The 18,338-nt window shown below is 40.8% G+C and overlaps 1 protein-coding gene and 1 long non-coding RNA gene across 2 annotated transcripts in view; one reads left to right on the forward strand and one right to left on the reverse strand.

Moving 5' to 3' along the window:
- ntm (neurotrimin) overlaps window positions 1–18,338 on the reverse strand; it is a 1,038,813-nt gene that overhangs the window by 900,206 nt on the left and 120,269 nt on the right. The gene's annotated exons all lie outside the window — the stretch shown is intronic.
- Window positions 4,955–10,804, forward strand: LOC134293406 (uncharacterized). The gene is made up of 2 exons (XR_010000375.1): window positions 4,955–5,173; window positions 9,772–10,804. It is a non-coding gene; the product is annotated as an uncharacterized LOC134293406 (long non-coding RNA).

Raw genomic sequence — 18,338 nt, forward strand, 5'->3', positions numbered from 1 at the left:
CAAGGCCACAGGGCTCATTAGTGTTATCAGGCTGAGGCTGGGAGCTGCTCTCCCTTTCTGCTTCTTGCACCTGAAAACCATCATCAGTAACAACATCATTTCTTCCCGTGGGAAAGCCTCCCTGCTCCTCATCTCCCACAGCAGGGACACTCTGCACCTGAATCCCATCAGAGTCATCTTGAAACTCATCCTGAACCTGAATCCCATCATCTTGAAACTGCATCCCAGAATCCTCATCAGAGTCACACAAAGGCTGAGTCACAACAGGAGATGATGGCTGGGATTTCTTGCAATTGAAATCCAATAACATTTCAGAATCCAAATTTGGAAACAGAAGACAGAAGATTCCCATATAGCTTGTTTCCCAGCATCTTCTCAAAATTGAATAGTCTACCTTAGAGAGGAATCCTTCTTATTCCCCTCCCAAGGAGTGTGGAGAAGGAGAGAGAATCACATTCAGGAAAAAATAAAACTGCTAAATCAAAAATATCAAAACAGCAAATTCAGCTTCAGTGGTGAATTGCAAATTCAAAGCAGAATGCATCTCCAACAGCATAGCAATTCCATTTGTAGTTAACTCTCATTTGCAATCTTTTCTACATGAATCCATTAAATCCATGACAACCAAAAGCCAACTTTATATATAAAGGAAGGTCAAGTACAGCAGGATTCCACTGAGATGGCCACCATTTCCTCTCAGAGGTCCAGAAGATGACAGTTGTTCCACTGAGTCAAAGCCAAGTTCAGAGGTCAGAGGAATGAAATAAATGTGCTAAGAAGCATGGCTTGTCTTATTAAAACCCGTTTTCCTTCCCCTCGGTGCTTTTCATTTTTCACTCATGGAGAATACAGATAGGAAGATGGGATTCTTGTCACTAATGTTCTTCTCTGACTTGGGTTTGAATTCACACTGGAGACAAGGTCTTCCCAAAAGTGCCCACCTTTATCCTGCCAAAGGCGGGAACAAAGGAGGTGAATATTTGCATGCACTTTGCATACATTGATACATTTCACATTGCCCAAGGTCCAGACGTACTTCAGATGGCTACACATTATATAATAATAAATAACAAAACTTTATTTATATCCCGCCTTATCTCCCCATAGGGACTCAGGGCACATTACAACAAGCAACGGCAAACATTCAATGCCGTACAGTACTAAACAAAGAACAAACTAACCAAAACCACTCAGATGCCAAAAAACATAGCCAGCATCCACATCAGAATAATAAAAAAGACATCACTAAACATTAAACAGTGACAGAACAAGTTCTCACATTCACCATTGTGCATTCCCAAGTTTTTATTTTGATTTACAAAAACTGGAAACAGCCTTTTATGCCTGCTAATGGAAATGGGGACATTTTCTAGGATCCTCACACACATAAACTGTTTGAAGCCTAGGAGGCCACTTGCCATTCTGAAAAAAAGTCTTCCTACAGCCCTAAAAACAGCTGAGAGGAAGCAGGGAGAGCAAGCTAGAATTAAAGTTTTGTTTTTTTCAGGAATAGGATGGGAACTAGTGTTGGTTCACCATTAGCAACCAATATGCATGATGTTTTTTTCAAGGGGCAGCCTTTGGGGAGTGTTGAATTCGTGTTTGGTTTCACACCTCTTTCCCCTGCATCTGCTCCAAGTATTTATAGTGTTTATAGTGTTTGCTTATCTTTTTCACATAGAAAGAAGATAGCTCTATACTCAGAGAGGCCTGACTATTTCTGTGGCCCTTACATGTCACATCTCTTTTTATGTTTTGAACCTTTAGAGTGTTTGCTTATCTCTTCGACAAACTCCTGACAGATGGCCATCCAATATCTCCACAATCTCCGCCATAAAAATTATAATAAAATCCTACAGTCACAGAGATAGGAGAGACCCCTAAAGGCCATCCAGTCCAACCCCTTCCTGCCATGGAAAACACAATCCAAACATTCCCAACAGATGGCTATACAGCCTCTTGATAATAATAATGCTAATAACAATATCACGGAATCCTCATGTTTCCAGACAGCCCTAAGAATCATCCAGTACAACCTCCTTCTACCATGCAAGACCACACAATCCAAACACTCCTGACAGATGGCCAGCCAATATCACCACAATCTCCACAATAAAAATAATAATAGAATCCTACAGTCACAGAGATAGGAGAGACCCCTAAAGCCCATCCACTCCAACCCCTTCCTACCATGGAGAACATGCTCCAGGAGAATTCCAAGACAACTCAGAGCGGCTGGGGCATGGCCAAAAGTGGATTGGCTGACCCCATGAAAACTGGTCTGCTAGCCTTTCTTTGATATTTTCTGAACAAAATTAGAAAGTGGGAGGAGAGGGCAGTGTTCAATCTGCCCCAATCCCCAAGTTAAGAGGTGCACCTTCCTTGGATATTTGGTCCCAAGGAGAAACCTCCACATGCACTAAACACCCCACTCTGAGCAGGAGTTGCCAATGGCTCCAGGTTTCAAAGAGCAAATCCACAATTTCCTCTTCCTTCTCCTCAAACAGCAGCTGGAGAAATTCATTTTTACGAAATGGCTTTGGCCAGATGTTAACAGCTGGTGAGAAGCTTCTGCAGGAGCATGCAGCTGGCCAAGCAGTTTGGCCCTAAAAAGGGGGGGAGAGAAAGACTGTATTATCACAGCTGGAAAAAGAAGGATATTAAAGCACGCCGCCTCTCTCACTGTGGCGAGGATCAATGCCTCCAGAGAGAAAGAACGAAGAGAGAATGAGAGAGAAGAAAACGCTCAGCACTCTGTTCCTGTTTGCAATGCCAGTTCTCATCTACGTTTAACACGTCGCTGCTGTCTCTGCTAGTGACCGGCTTTGTGCAGAAGTAAATTGCTTCTCTCTGCCTGTTGTCTGCTGCTGCCTGCATTTCTAATACACCAGTCATCTGGGTGAAATCCCGTCCACCATCTCCCCCATTAACTTCAGGTCTTGAAATCTAGGAGCTGTTTTAAGAACCTCTTCAAACCTCACTGCGCCGCCTCCCCTTTTAAAGTATACAGGCAGTAACCAAGGTAGGTTCTGTAGAAGCCCTTGTGCCAGCTAGACTGCTGACCTGAAGGTTGGAGGTTCGAATCCATGAGATGGGGTGAGCTCCCATCTGTCAGCTCTAGCTTCCCATGCGGGGACATGAGAGAAGCCCCCTGCAAGATGGTAACACATCCAGGCATCCCCTGGGCAACGTCTTTGAAGGCGGACGATTCTCTCACACCAGAAACAACTTGCCTCAATTCGCTTCTGACATGATTAAAAGAAACAGTTTGTAACTGAGTATTTATAAGTCAAATGTCTGTAACTCGGGGACTGCCTGTACATCTAAGGCATGCCCTACACATCGCTGAGAAAAAGGCTATCCAGATTGTGGTATTTCCTCAGAAATGTTGTTCATGCAATTTACCCTGGAGTCCAGGGTTCGAATCCCTTCTTGCCTGCAAACCTGAGTGACCTTGGACAAGTCATGCTTTCCCAGTTCAGATGACTGTATTGGCAAACCTCTTATGAACAAATCTTGTCAAGAAAACTTTGGGATAGGGTCACCTGAAGATAGCCATAGCTCCAAAACAATTTGGAGACACACAGCAAATGCAACATTTGGAAGCATTTCTAGTTCTAGATAATATTAATTTAATTATATATGCGGTCGTCATATTGTGACCCCATGTGACCGCTCCGAGTCCCCTCGGGGAGATGGAAGTGGGTTATAAATAAAGTATTATTATTATTATTATTATTATTATTATTATTATTTTTCTTATTATATTAATTTTGCTCATGGGGGAGTTTCTTCATTAGCTCTTGATCTCCAGATGCTGTATGGTTTAGTGGTCTGGTTGCTGAACTAGTCGTCTGGGAGACCAGGGTTCAAATCTGTGCTCAGCCCTTCATGGTTGTGGTAAGTCATACTCTCTCAGCCTCAGAGAAAGACAATGGAAGACCTTTCTGAACAAATCTTGGTAAGAAAAAAAATCCATGATTGGTTCAGCTTGGGTTCACTATAAGTTAGAAATGAAAGTACAAAACAACAATTTGTAGAGCAAGAATGCAAAACTGAATTGCAATATAATTATTTCCCCTATGCAGACAGTCACGGGCCCCTGGTGGCACAGTGTGTTAAAGCACTGAGCTGCTGAACTTGCGGACCAAAAGGTCCTAGGTTCAAATCCCGGGAGCAGAATGAGCGCCCGCTGTTAGCTCCAGCTCCTGCCAACCTAGCAGTTTGAATACATGCAAATGTGAGTAGATCAATAGGTACCGCTCCGGTGGGAAGGTAATGGCACTCCATGCAGTCATGCCGGCCACATGACCTTGGAGGTGTCTATGCACAATGCCGGCTCTTCGGCTTAGAAATGGAGATGAGCACCAACCCCTAGAGTCGGACACGACTTGACTTAACGTCAGGGGAAACCTTTACCTTTAACTATGCAGTCAGTCATCAAATTCAACAGGCACTGCTATTCCTAATATAATAAGATCCATGCTTTATCTGCTTGCCATTAAGCTATAAAAAACAAGATCCCTTCAAGGAGAAAAGAAATGGCAGCATCCCTAATTCAGCAAAACAAACATGGTTGAATATATGGTCATTCCAAGCCACAGGACCTAAGCATTTAGCCCACCCAGCCCCGATTGGTGAATCTGTACAAACCAAGATGAAAGGCAATGAAAATTAAACTCCATTGGCTGCAGTAAAGTAACTCTTCTTAAGATCCAGGGAGTCCTTTTGATACCTGTAGGATTGTGAGAGCTGAAATCCAAAGAAGTAACTTTCCAAGCTCTGGCCTCTGTGTTCCTTGCCTGCTGTTCATTAGAAGAGTCTCCCACCGCTGGCAGAACACAGGCAACAAATTAGGTTTCCATACCGCGCCCCTTTCCTCTTGCATTTCTTTTAAAAGTGTGTCTAAAACCCCATTGCCTCTCTTCTCATGGGAAGCCTGGGGGGGGGGGCTCTGTCTTGCCTTCGTATTCCCCAGTTATTGGGTTGTCACAGATCAGCCGAGTTAGGGAGCTGTGTCAGCGGAGACACTCTTGTGCAGCCAGCGAGAAGTTCACGGAGGAAATTGATATTCGCTGCAAATTATTTTGGATGATTTACTGGAATGAATTAACTTCCAGGAACGTGGGGGGAATAGGAACACAGCTCCTGCTTTTTAACTACAATCCTGAAGGTAAGTGGCCTGCCTTCCGCATGACTAGATGTCACGAAGCGAGCATCCCGTCATGGGAGATGCTTCAGCAACCGGGGAGGGGAGCCACTGAACTGTTCCTCAGTGTCCCTCTGTGTACCGACGTTATGATATTCCTGTGAACCATGGTAAGAAGCTGTTAACATCTGCCTAATGCCTAATGATCCTTAGGGGAAATGTTTCCATGAAAATGCACATAATTATGAGGAAATCTGTAAATTTGCTGTATCGACTTCATGAAGCAAGCCAATGAGGTTGACTGCATGCTGTTGGATGCTTTACAGACAGCCTTCACTACGACAAGAAGAAAACAAGCCAAGTAGGAGGTGATGACAGTTACGTCTGGAGCAGATAAATAATGGATGGTGTGCCCTGAAAGCAAGAATGTAAGGAGGGTTATGGGTTCAAATTCCCCCAAAAAAAGTTCAGGTTAAAAAAACATGATTTCCTTATGAATTTATTTTATTTATTTATTTTATTTACAGCATTCATATTCCACCCTTCTCACCCCGAAGGGGACTCAGGGCGGATCACATTGCACACATAAAGGCAAACATTCAATGCCATAACATAGAACAGAGACAGAGACAAGACGCAGGCACAGGTTGGCCTCGAACTCATGACCTCTTGGTCAGAGTGATTTGTTGCAGCTGGCTTGCTATCCATCCTGCGCCACAGCCCGGCCTTTTAACTGATTAACTAAATCTCCATGCTAAGTCGATGAGAAGCAGAAATTATTTATGTATTTATTTATTTAATACATTTATATCCCACCCTTCTCACCCCGAAGTGGACTCAGAACAGCTTACAAATTAAATTTACATACAATATTATATTATTAGCATAGCACAATACTGGCAATAAATTACTATATTGTACTATATCAATATATTGTAATATTATTATTAAAATTACATGTAATATATAGCATATAATTAACATTATTATATTGTATTATTAGTATTATATTGCATTACAAAATAATATTATTAATATTATATGCATATACAATATATTATAATATTATATATTATTGTAAATTATATACATGTATATAGGTACATATTTATATATGTATGTGTGTACATATACATATATACATATACATATACATACACACACACAAACACACACACACACAGATTAGAGTTCCTCCAGAACTTCAAGCACCATCTCAACCAAATTTTGATAATTTATATACTCTATCATTATCTACATTTCCACCAATTTACATTGCAATAGAAGCAATAGCGGACATAGCGGAAGCAACCAAGAATGTCTTTTATGGCCCCAATAAACTGGACCATGAGGTTGGAACCATTTTGGCTCTCTCTTCTCCCTTTGTTCTTCTAGCTAACAAAAAGCATCTTGCCATCTCTCCTGGCAAGATGTAACTATTTAGATGTTTGTTATTTTTCCTTTCTTATTTTTCCTTAGAAACCAGTCTAGAGTAGACTAGAGAGCTCCCAAGCCTTTCTATCTACAATGGAGTTCTTTTTACCTGAATAAATACTTTTTTTGAACTTTTATTGAGACACTGCAGTCCATTGCAATCCTAACTAGACAAAGGCTTCTCTTGCTCGCCCCGTGTAAGTAACTGTTTCATTTGAAAGCTTTGCTTTTGCTACTCTGCTGATTTTGGTGGAACCTCCCCCAGAGAGGGTTAAATTGAGTCTAACCGCTCAGAGATTACCACAACACCCATTTTGGCCAAAGTGGACAAAGAAGTCCAGATTCTTTGGGAGGCTGTTTGTTTGTGGTTAGTACACTCCTTTGCAAAGTTGGGCATGGTCTGGGAATGCAGGCCATCCAATAATTATGAACCCAAATTGGAGGTATTAAGGACTGGCTTCAAGGACCACAGAAGTTGGTCTGGAGTTTCATATAACCCATTATTCACACTTTGTCCTAGTCATGGAAAAACAACTCCCATAGCCCCAGTGCTAATGTGGCAGGGACAAATGTATCTGGGCATCACAATCCATAGCACAACCCTGGACCTCGCTGCTCCATCTGTCAGTGGATTATGCTGCACTGGAAGACTCCACATTTCTTCAATCCCAGGAAGGCGAATTTTGATGGAAACAGATCAGTTCCAAAACAATACCCAACTGTCTGCAATGGATTTGCACCAAGGTGGAATTTAAACAGGATGACACAGCTGTCAACACTTCTGCTTAATGTTTCCTTTCAAAGTGCAGCTTCTCCAGCCAACGTGCCTCTCTTGCTGGCCAGGAGTTTGGAGGGCACTTCAGAGAGAAAACACATTAGAAGTACTTAGATGCTTAAACCTGCTCACCCCACTCCAGACTGAGGCCTAAAGGGAGAGAGATAGAGAGGGAAAATTGTTCCTTCTTTTATAAGTACAGCCTATCATTTCAGGAGCAGCTCCATATTTTGGGAACAGCCATTTTCCTCTCCTTGCTGGGCAGTTCAGAAGCAAAAAGAAAAGAAAGGTAACAACTCTACTGCCAACGGCTAATGGTAGGGCTGGAGCACCATTTCACTTTAGTTTGTTTTCCTACGAATCTACAAACATTTGCAAACAACTTTGCATTCAAGATGGAGACAATTTGGGCTTAAAATAGTTCTAGCGTGGGGAAAACAGAAACTGACAGATTTCCATCCATCTGGACTCAGAGTTTTGAGTGCCTACATTTTCTATGTCTGGGACGCAATCCATATAAGTTAGTTTAGAATTCAGGGTTGTAACTCTTTTTTTTTCACTCAAAGAGCTCGTCATCTTGAGCATCCATATGGTGGGCAGTTGCAACATAGTTTACTCCTAGTTGGGACTAGATTTAGCAATAGTGAGCTGTGTCAAATGGGAAAGAAGGGGCTTCAATTGCTCTGCTCTTTGAGAGAGGTTGACAATCATTATTACCCACCTCTCCCTGTGGCTTGAGGCGGGATACAACATCAGAAAAACAAGAGATAAAACACTATTAAAAGACATGCAACAATATAGGTAAAGGTAAAGGTTTTCCCCTGACGTTAAGTCCAGTCATGACCGACTCTGGGGGTTGGTGCTCATCTTCATTTCTAAGCCGAAGAGCCAGCGTTGTCCGTAGACACCTCCAAGGTCATGTGGCCGGCATGACTGCATGGAATGCTGTTACCTTCCTGCCGAAGCAGTACCTATTGATCTACTCACATTGGCATGTTTTCGAACTGCTAGGTTGGCAGGAGCTGGGGCTAACAGCAGGCGCTCATTCCGCTCCCGGGATTTGAACCTGGGACCTTTCGGTCTGCAAGTTCAGCAGCTCAGCGCTTTAACACACTGTGCCACCACCAGGGGCCCATGCAACAATATACACAGAGTTAAAACACAAGTTATAATCCAGTGATAAAATGCAAATTAAAATTCACAACTTAAAATTGACCAGGTAGGATTGAGATAAGATTGGATTGCGGTATAACATTTATTTTAGATTCATCCAGGCTGGACTGTTGCAATTAGCTATAATTAACCCTCCATATTTGTGGGTTTCCCTTTTGCAGATTTGACTATTATGTTCTCTCTAGGAATCTTTAGGCCTTCCAGTGCTGATAGTAGCCCATAGAGTTGGAGGACCCAGAAATTCCTAGAGAGGACACATATCTAGACATTCATAGATCCACCCTTGTGATTCTATGGTGAACTATGTCTGTTTTTGTTGTTGGTTTTATTGTTGTTTTTATTGTTTTTATTGTTATTTTAAAGCCAAGTGTATTGTTTTAATCTATTTCTGTAAACCGCTCCGAGCCAAACTGGGAGTAGTGGTATACAAGTTTAATAAATAAATAAATAAATAAATAAATAAAAACATCTGGTGGAACTTGACCACAGAATCATGCTGGAGGAGCATAGAGGTTTCTAAAGAAATATACTTTTAGATTAAAGATGGTTTTTTAATTCATTCTTTTCACTTTTGCAGGAGTCCTCTGCCCCTAACTCCAGCAAATGTGGACAGCTGACAGTATCAAATTACTTTCCAACAAAGATATGTTGGGGATCAACCACAAGTGGTGGTTCTATGGCAGTATGGAAGAGAATCGACTCCTGGTTTTGGTTAGAATGTTAAAGGAATTATTCAAGATGTTGCACCCTGTCCTCAACATCTAGGATAATTCAGCACCTAGGACAGTTCATTTAACGTGTAGAATAAAATGTGGATTCAATTTACTGGAAGCCACAGCCCACCACCGATGGCCACAAGAGCAACCGTGACAGAGCCTTTCTAATGGCTGCACCAAAATTGTGGAACAACATGCTCCACGAAGCCTAGGAGGATCATGTTTTTGCTGTCTTCATCTAATGGTTTTTAAAAAATCCCAGGAGGCATCTGAGTTGTCAAGATGATCACTATTTTTATTTATTTTATTTGAAGAGATACTTTTTAGATTGCACTTTTGGTTCCATTATACTTAATTTTACTGTAGTTTACACAATCTTGCAATTTTATGGTGCTAGGCTGATCTCATTTGGTGTAAACTGTTATGCACAGTGTCTTGGCATTCGAAGAAAGGGAGGGAGTGAAATCTATGCTGTGAATAAAATGAAACACACTCATAACCCCTTCTTCTATGTCTCCTACCAGGAAGAAGATGCAGGTCTGACCCTTTAATGCCTAGTCAAACAATGCAGCTGCACGTTCAAGCTGTTTAAGTGCAGAGAATGCTATACAGTGGATCCTGGTTCTTAATTGCTCATTGTTCTGCATTGAACAGCACCTTCAATTATCGTTTGATTACCATGTAAAAGTGGCTTTTGTTGTTCTATTTGCATTTTGGCAACACAAACACCACTGAAGGAACTCTTGAGTGAGTAGTCCCATATTGCCTTGGCACTAAATGTTTTCCTCTCCTCCCTAAGGAAGTGTGGGGGAGTTCGCTCAATTGCAGGTTTTTATTTTAATGGGTTTATTACACTTCCTGAAACCAAACACGAATCTAAATACTATTTTTGCTCAAGGATTTGTAGAGATGGAATCTGATGTATATTCTAAAGAACCATAGTGGTAGTGGTGGTATCATCTTTATGACCACCATAATCTTGAGCCTATTTAGAAATGTGCATTTCTAACACATACAAAAAACATACCTGTGTCCAAGAATGCATACTGTTGAAAAGTATGGATAAAAACCTATATAGATCTATAGATCTGCATAGGAGAAAGGATGGAATAAGCTTTGTGGTGGAAACCTAAGGACCTCATCAAGATCATCCTTGACACATCCACACTCTTTCTCTGTGACAAGACTTGGAACAATCCATCAGTGATATAGACCAGGCTGTGGCGCAGCTGGTTAGTAGCCAGCTGCAATAAATTATTACTGATCGAGAGGGTCATGAATTCAAATCCAGCCCTGGTTGGAGTGAGCTCCCAACCATTTGGGCCGGGCTGTGGTGCAGGCTGTTGAGCAACCAGCTGCAGCCAGCTGCAATGAATCACTCTGACCAGGAGGTCATGAGTTCGAGGCCAGCTCGGAGCCCCGTGCTTGTCTTGTCTTTGTTCTATGTTAAGGCATTGAATGTTTGCCTTATATGTGTAATGTGATCCGCCCTGAGTCCCCTTTGGGGTGAGAAAGGCGGAATATAAATACTGTAAATAAATAAATAAATAAATAAATTTAATAGTCTAGCTCACTGTTGATCTATGCAGCTCAAAATATAGTTGCATCTATCGAGTAGAAAATTTAGGTACCGCTTTGCGGGGAGGCTAATTTAACTAATTAATGACACCATAAAACCTTCCAGCAGCAAGCAGAAGAATGAGGAAGTACTCCATCAAGGACTCGGTGTCACAAGTGGACGGTGAAGCGGCAGCTCCCCCTGTGGCTGGAATCGAGCATACCCTCATGAAGCCGGAAGCTGTAATGTTAAATTACCTCTGCGTCTGTCTATATATGTTGTATTTTCTAATGGCATTAAATGTTTGCCATGTATATGTGCATTGCAATTCACCCTGAGTCCCCTTCGGGGTGAGAATACTATAAATAAATACTATAAATAAATAATTCAATAATGCTTTTCAAATACTTATAAAGCCAATTACCATAAGATGAATTGTAAGAATGGAGACCTGTGTTCATTGTTTCCATTATTTCCCCATTTATCTCATACACACAATTTGAAAGAGTGGGGTGGTGAATGATATATAGAGGCATACCACCTCTGCTTTATTGTTACTATTTGCCATCAAGTCAACTTTTATTTGAGGATTCCTTATGAATGAGGGACCTCCAATAGACCTTGCTCAGGTCGTTCAAGATTACCGCTGTTGCTTCCTTGACTGAACCCACCCACATGTAATGCAGTCTTCCTTGTTTTCTTACTGCCTTCCACTTAAATGAGCATTATTGGCTTTTTCAGTTCAAAATTCCATGATATGTTCAAAATATGAGCTACAGCCACTAATGTCCCCATCCTTCACGAATTCATCCAGTCTCCCTTAAAAGCCGTCCAAGTTGGCAACCTTCATTGCATCTTGTGCCAGTGAATTCTACAGTTCAACTCTGTACTATGTGACAAAGTGTTTCTTTCTTTCTGTCCTGACCCAAACAAGCAGCGCCTTTCCTAAATTAAGATACTGAACCATGCTTTTCTGGAAGGAAAAGCCTTGGCAATGATGTCCAATTCAGAATTGTAATCTGGGAATGATTCATGTTGCCTCTACAGCACTGCTCTGAAGCTTGTTTGGTGTTATGGGTTATCAAAGGAAATCAAACACATATCCAACACAGTAAATATATCCCTAATGAGACTTTGAATGTGCCACAATCCAGTCCCTTTGCATGTTACACATTGCTGACATGAAGAAAGCTGAGAAACTACAACAGAATCTGAGAGGTGGCATAATGTATCTCCTGGGAGGTAAGAGGAGATTGAGCGGATTTCATGCTGCCAGGGATCTTTGACCTAAAGTATAACAACAGGGACAGCAGGGACATCTACTTAACGGTCATGGCATGAAAGTAATGGCAGTCTGGCATGTGTCCTTTTTCCAGAGTACTTTTAAATAAAGTGCTGTTGGAGCCAAGTATTCAATTATACAAGGTGCCTGTTGGAAAGAAATAGCAGATATACTTTGGTATCTCCACCCTACAATAGGAATGGAAAGAATATTTGAAAAGATTCAACAAATTGTAAAAAAGTAAATGGGTTTTTTTTTTTGGTTTTTTTTTTTTTTTTGCACGTTGGGAAAGTGATGAGGAGAATGCTAGATGGGCAAGAATCTTCACCATTTGAGATTTATCTGTGTGACAAATGCATGTTTTCCCTGAATTTGGAAAATGGCTTTTTTCGCAAATACAGTAGAGTCTCACTTATCCAACATAAACGGGCTGGCAGATCGTTGGATAAGCAAATATGTTGGATAATAAAGAGAGATTAAGGAAAAGCCTATTAAACATGAAATTAGGTTATGATTTTACAAATTAAGCACCAAAACATCATGTTATACAACAAATTTGACAAAAGGTAGTTCAATACGCAGTAATGCTATGTAGTAATTATTGTATTTATGAATTTAGCACCAAAATATCACGATGTATTGAAAACATCTATATATATATATAAGGGTAATGAAATTTCGGCCTAGGACAAAACAACAAAACTACACATCCCAGAAACACTAAACTTGGCAGCACAATCCCTCATCCATGCTTATACGTTCATACAACAAAAGAAAAGAAAAATAAATTAGAGGGAGAGGAATAATTGTTTTTATCCCATTGCTGCCAGTTAGAGGGCTAAGCTCCGCCCACTTGGTCTCCTAGCAACCCACTCAGCCCAGGGAACAGGCAGAGTCAGGCCTCACTTAGGCCTCTTCCACACTGCCTATAAAATACAGATTATCTGATTTTAACTGGATTATATGGCAGTGTAGACTCAAGGCCCTTCCACACAGCTATATAACTCATTTATAATGGACTTAATGTCAGGGGAAAACCTTTACCCTTTACCTTAACTACCACCAATTCCTCAATACTTTATTTCCCATACCACCATACTTCGCCACAGCAACGCGTGGCCGGGTACAGCTAGTTGACTACTAAAAGTCAGACTGCGTTGGATAATCCAGAACATTGGATAAGTGAATGTTGGATAAGTGAAACTCTACTGTAATAAATGCCCTGCTCAAAAAGCTGCAATTTTGTATAGAAAATAACAATTCTGCACAGAAAACATAAACAAATACATGCATTTGTTTGCACTGAATTGTTCTGTAGTTGCGAATAGTCTTTGCAAACTGTAGAGTTTTTGACAGCTTTCCCACAATGAAAAGGAAATGTTAAACATATTTCCTCTTGCCAGAGAGAACAACATTTGCAAAGATTTACTCTCCTGCTTATAATGCGAATGAAACAGAAGCACTATTTATATATTGCTTAATTAATAGTTTTAGGATTCAAGGACAGATTTCTTAGCCTGATGTCATTTGACTTTTTCAAAAGGAACTGTATATTTGCATGTGCCAATATATATGTGTAATACAGGTAGAAAGAATATCTGAAAATACTCATGAAATAGTTATTCATGAAATACTCATGAAATAGGCCTCATTTGACCCATTAGTGGTGATGTGCATTTTATTACCTCATTTTTATATGTCCGTTATGGTGTCATGTTGGATTCTGTGTTTTAATTTGTTTATTTTCTCTGATTGTTGCATTGACACTGTTTTTAATTATTGATATTGTTTTTAACTTGTCATATTTTGTTTCTGTTTTGGGCTTGGCCCCATGTTAGCCACCCTGAGTCCCTTCGAGGAGATGGTGGCGGGATAGAAAAATAAAGTATTATTATTATTATTATTATTATTATTATTATTATTATTGCTTCATTTTTATATCCCATCCCATCTCCCCAAGGGTACTCGAGGCGGCTCACCTGGGGCCAAGTCCAACAACATACAATAAAATACAGCAATATAAAATAAGTAAAGGTAGGTAAAGGTTTCCCCTGATGTTAAGTCCAGTCGTGTCCGACTCTGGGGGTTGATACTTATCTCCATTTCTAAGCCGAAGAGCCAGCATTGTCCATAGACACCTCCAAGGTCATGTGGCCAGCATGACTGCATGGAACGCCATTACCCGGGCTGTGGTGCAGGCTGTTGAGCAACCAGCTGCAGCCAGTGCAACAAATCACTCTGACCAAGAGGTCATGAGTTCGAGGCCAGCTCGGAGCCCCGTGTTTGTCTTTGTTCTATGTTAAGGCATTGAATGTTTGCCTTATATGTGTAATGTGATCTGTCCTGAGTCCCCTTCGGGGTGAGAAGGGCGGAATATAAATACTGTAAATAAATAAATAAATTACCTTCCCACCGGAGCGGTACCTATTGATCTACTCACATTTGCATGTTTTCGAACTGCTAGGTTGGCAGAAGCTGGGGCTAACAGCGGGCGCTCACTCCACTCCCAGATTTGAACCTGGAACCTTTCGGTCTGCAAGTTCAGCAGCTCAGCGCTTTAACACACTGAGCCACCGAAGGCTCCGCAATATAAAATGCACAGTACAAAATGCACAATATAAAATACATAACATTCGCAGTAAATCAACACTGCAACTTCAACAGAATAAAAAGCATAGCCATTAAAAGAAGCAATATCCTATAGTTGGGGAGAAAAAACTAGCCAGCTACCCACAAGTGAGATAAGGGATAGTCCCCATCATCTTCCATAACAGAATAAAACCATGAATGTAAGATTCAGCTGTCAGTCCAGTCAACTTCCATAAGCAGAATGAAAAGAGAGGCCCATCTTCTCCTTTGCATGAAAGGCATGACAATATTTCCTTCCCCTTCCCCACTCCAGTTAGGTTAAGAACTGATCTACAGATCTGTCTCCCTTTTTCTGAGTGTTTTGTGGGCATTTTTGATGGGAATGTAAACCACTCCATGCAAGCCTATTTGGCTGGGAGGGGAAAAGCTCCTGATTTACACTAGCATTTGCAGGAGAAGCTAGGCTTGGCCGACTTCATTCTCTTGTGGTTTAGTTTATGTGTATCCCATACATAACTGTCTAACTGCTGCAAACACTTCTGAAATAAGCATGAAAATTGGTTTCCAGGCTCCAGCGGTTTCTAAATAATGGATGTTTAAGATAATAATAATAAAAAAAGTCGTGACACAAAGCGTGTTGGAGTGTGCAGAATGGAAAAGCTCTGTGTAAACCTCGGAGAGGGAGGACCGTGGGGAATCAAATCCATGCAGGGCAAGAGGGCATCAATAAAAGGCAATTGAACCGTTCTAAGAGGTTGACAAAATGGGGAGGAAGCCAGTGTTTTTGAAGTCAAGACTTCCTTCAACATCACAGCCCTCATTTCTCATCCATGACGGTTCATTCACTTTCCAGCAAGGCTTGATGCAGATATACTACATCCTAGCAATACACAAGTTTGCATTGGAGGGATTTGGATTGGATTTTAGAAATGTTTGGGCTTGGATAGAAGATGACAGATTTGCCTGGAAGAATGTCAGCAGCTAGATGTGTGCCGTCACATCATCGTCATCATCACCTTGCAGAAAACAACCCATTTGGATTTATCAACAAGATGTATTTATTGTATTTATTTCTTTATTGGAATATTGTACGATCCCCTTATCTATGAAGTTTAGGTAAAGGTAAAGGTTTTCCCCTGACATTAAGTCTAGTTGTGTCTGACTCTGAGGGTTGGGGCTCATCTCCATTTCTTAGCCAAAGAGCCGGCGTTGCCCATAGACGCCTCCAAGGTTATGTAGCCAGCATGGTTTCATGGAGCACCGTTACCATCCTGTCGGTGCAGTACCTATTGGTCTACTCACATTTGCATGTTTCAAACTGCTAGGTTGGCAGAAGCTGGGGCTAACAGTGAGAGCTCACCTCACTCCCTGGATTCGAACCACCAACCTTTTGGTCAGTAAGTTCAGCTGCTCAGCAGTTTAATCCACTGCACCACTGGGGGCTCCCATGAAGCTTACTTAAGCAAAAAGTACCATCCTAAACATGTCTGTGCAACTCTCTAAGACCCCCAGAGTGCTGTATGGTTCCTACCCAAATACTGTGCAAAACATACAGTTCACTATTATTCATGTTTCCAAATACAGTAGAGTCTCACTTATCCAAGCTAAATGGGCCAGCAGAAGCTTGGATAAGCGAATATCTTGGATAATAAGGAGGGATTAAGGAAAAGCCTATTAAATATCAAATTAGGTTATGATTTTACAAATTAAGCACCAAAAAAACATGTTATACAACAAATTTGACAGAAAAAGTAGTTCAATACGTAGTAATGTTATGTTGTAATTACTGTATTTACGACTTTAGCACCAAAATATCACGATATATTGAAAACATTGACTACAAAAGTGGCTTGGATTATCCAGAGGCTTGGATAAGCGAGGCTTGGATAAGTGAGACTCTACTGTATTGTGGGGTGGGGGAGTGGACAGTATCCTACATGGATACATGGGATCATACTGTATTTCTATTCTGTCTCATAGCATCAGACCTATTTTGTGAACATCTGAGAGGTCTATATACTGCGCATTTTGGTCACTTTGTATATTCTTGAAATGCACATGACAGACACAGTTTTACCTTTTCCTCTTTCCCCTCCTGGTAGACTGAGTTGCAAGCTGAGAAATGTCTTTCTTATCAACCTTAAACTGCATTTGTTTCCATATTTGGTCTGAGAGGTAAACCTATTGATAAGGCCTCAATAGGGTGAATGCATTACCCATCCCTATGACATAAAGCCTTGAGATGGAGGAAAAGACATGAAAGGCAGCACTGTAATGGGACTTGAGTGCAACCATCCCTGGATCACTCGCTTGCATCTGTAAACACCAACTTCAAGGAGGCACGTGTATTCATTTGGGGTTCATATGTGCAACACTGAAAAGAGGAAAACACACTCTCTCTCCCACCTCCCCTTGCAAATGACATTAGCAGCACCACTTGGAGCAGCTGTCAAAACAAGTGCTTAGCTTTTTGGCTTTGCAGAACTGTGTCAGAAAGCCCGAGGTGCTTGAGTGTCTGTTGCTGCAGCACAAGGGTGCAAAGCTGCACTTTTTAGCACTTTGCCTTCATGGCACAGCCAGGCCTTGAGATCTCAGCTGGGTTTCTTATTCTGATTCATACCAAGCACCTACATGCCCCATCTCCTAGAAGAAATAAAGTGAGGGCAGAAGGGAACATCCTCCCTGCCAGCATTCTCAGGACGCAAAAGCTGAACTGCATAGAGAGTGTTAAGGCAAAGGAACAAAGTATTGGTCAATGAGATAGAGGGGGAAAAAGAGTATAACTCACACATGTTTTGGTTTGACTGGTTATCAACCATTGATTACTCTTTGGCAATTGAATCACAGCATCCATAAAAGCAATCTCATTGCTGCAAACTAGTGGGATATGAAATATGTATACTTTCAAAACAAGTGCATAGAAATAAGAAAAAGCAGAAGACAAACATGTTTCAGCTAAGTAGGAATATAGGCAAGCACTAGATATGATGATAAATACACACAAATGTCTATACTAGACAATGTTGAAGAGATAAGCAAACACTATAAAGGTTCAAAACATAAAAAGAGATGTGACATGTAAAGGCCACAGAAATAGTCAGGCCTCTCTGAGTATAGAGCTATCTTCTTTCTATGTGAAAAAGATAAGCAAATACTATAAAGGTTCAAAACATAAAATGCACTATGTAATTTAGAGCATCATGTACAAACATTATTACCTGAGAGTTAACAACAATAATGAAAATATAAGTACAGTCAACTGTTGTAATTCACAGTAGTATCTTCCAGACTGTAATGTTTAAAGGAAACTGTAATTATCAAGGCTTAAATGTGGACTAAAGTCAAAACATATCAAGTAGTCTCCACTATTTAAACAGTTTCTGAAGACTCCAATTGGATTTGGCAACCAACATAATATAAACTCATTCAACCTTTACAAAATAATATTGGTTAATATATCTTTAAACCTTGACCAAAAGTTCTTTTGATTCTTTGAGATCCTGTGTTGATGACATCAAGTGTATGGAGTATCTCTTGAAATTACAGTCTATTGGAAGTATGTTCCATTTCTCAAGAGTAAGATCCCAAGTCTGGGGAACAAACTATGCATTGATATGGTCAGGAAAAAACAAACAAAAATGTGTACATTCTTAAAGGACACA

Source organism: Anolis carolinensis, unplaced genomic scaffold (assembly GCF_035594765.1).
Source record: "Anolis carolinensis isolate JA03-04 unplaced genomic scaffold, rAnoCar3.1.pri scaffold_8, whole genome shotgun sequence".
NCBI lineage: Eukaryota > Metazoa > Chordata > Lepidosauria > Squamata > Dactyloidae > Anolis > Anolis carolinensis.